Source organism: Temnothorax curvispinosus, unplaced genomic scaffold (genome assembly GCF_003070985.1).
Source record: "Temnothorax curvispinosus isolate PA1 unplaced genomic scaffold, ASM307098v1 QBEX01000704.1, whole genome shotgun sequence".
NCBI lineage: Eukaryota > Metazoa > Arthropoda > Insecta > Hymenoptera > Formicidae > Temnothorax > Temnothorax curvispinosus.
In genome coordinates, this window is record NW_020210484.1 from 1 (window position 1) to 1,719 (window position 1,719).

The 1,719-nt window shown below is 38.6% G+C and overlaps 1 pseudogene; it reads right to left on the reverse strand.

The window, feature by feature from the left end:
• Positions 1-3: 3 nt before the first annotated feature.
• Positions 4-625, reverse strand: LOC112456915 (annotated as a pseudogene).
• Positions 626-1,719: the final 1,094 nt, after the last annotated feature.

Consider the following 1,719-nt stretch of genomic DNA (forward strand, 5'->3'; position numbering starts at 1 on the left):
CTTGTATCCAAATCGCCGAAATAGGGATGTTTCAATGCCGCCCGTGCAGATATTCTGTACACAGGATCGTACGTGAGCATAGCTTGCAACAGATCCAATCCATCCGCATCTAACGTCTTCACTTGCGACTCCAAGTTATTCGTCATCCAATTGGGGAATGTCGCTTTGTAATCTGACAATTGCGTTACGCCTGGCCATATATCTCTTCTGTAGGCGTTCTTAGTATTCTGCAAGACAAAATAATCATTAAACAATCCGAGAAATATTTCTATAATAACGTATAAAAAAATCTTACCGGAATATCCTGAAAAACTGATCAATCTCGCTGTCTCCCTGGAACAATGGTTTCTTAGTCGCCATCTCAGCAAAGATACATCCGATACTCCACATATCAATAGCGCACGAATATCTAGCACCGAGAAGGATTTCAGGTGCCCTGTACCACAGAGTTACAACTTCGTGTGTGTATATTCTGACTGGGATTCCAAATGCCCTCCCAAGTCCGAAGTCTGCTACTTCGATAATTCCGGTTTTATCGATCAGCAAATTCTGTGGCTTTAAATCGCGATGCAGTATTCTACGCTTGTGACAGAAGAGAATTGCAACCAACAATTGCACGTGTGATCTGAAATGGTAAGCAACTGTATTAGCACACGATCGATCTTGATAAAAGCGATTTAAGCATATAAAATAATATAAAAGCTAATGTAATATTATCACGAGACAAAATATATTTAAACAAACCTGATATAAATATGATTTAACTATAGCTGGCTCCAACAGTTTATTGCCCAAACTATCCATGTATTTTTTCAGATCCATAGTGAGATACTAAAAAATAAGATATAGTTTTGACTCCTCCATTAATACATCGATCAAGTTCTCTGCAGGATCATGCAATGTCCCCTCTTCCAAAAAGTCATCATCCGATATGTTTTGTACCGAATTATTTACTGATATCTGTGCCTTTTTTGGAATTTGACGTTGACCGACAAGTTTTTTCCCCGACATTGCTAATGTTCGTTGTAAAATATATCTGATGTCTATAATATTAAGAGAGTCTTTTGAACTTCCACCTTCCTTATCTGAAATACACAAAAACACTATAATACATCAATTTTTACTGGCTACGTTTACACCCTGAAATTAGGCCGCGGCCTGTACCTCAAATTCGACCTAAATTATTTAGCCCGCCTGCTGTAAACAGTTGATAAGCGACCGGACCTGGCTTCAGGTCAGGCCGCGTATTTTAGTGACCCGACCTGAAATAGGCCGTATTGGATATGGACCGCCATTTTTACTAGAAGATAGCGAATCACAAACGACGTCCTACTCCTTCTTTTTTCCGCTGAGCGCGCCACCTAAGTTCCGCTTGTGATAGGGTTGCCCTTCTACCTTTTTTAGTAGTAGTAGTACGATTTCTCATGTAAGCGTATGTATGACCGAGTCTGCGTCAACCAAGCAATACTTTGTATTTGAGCTGATTAATAAACTAAAGGACATAACAATGTGGCATATTACTCCCATGGGGGGGGGGGTAATATGCCACTTTGCAACACTTTTGTATTTCTTTCTTTTTAATAGTAAACAATCAAAATATTTTATTAAAAAACTATATATGTATAAATAACAGATAAAAGAAGAAAAAAAAAGACCAGTATGCAAAGATCTATCTATAATAAAAAAATCCATGTAGACGCGAGAAGTTGGCCCGTGGTC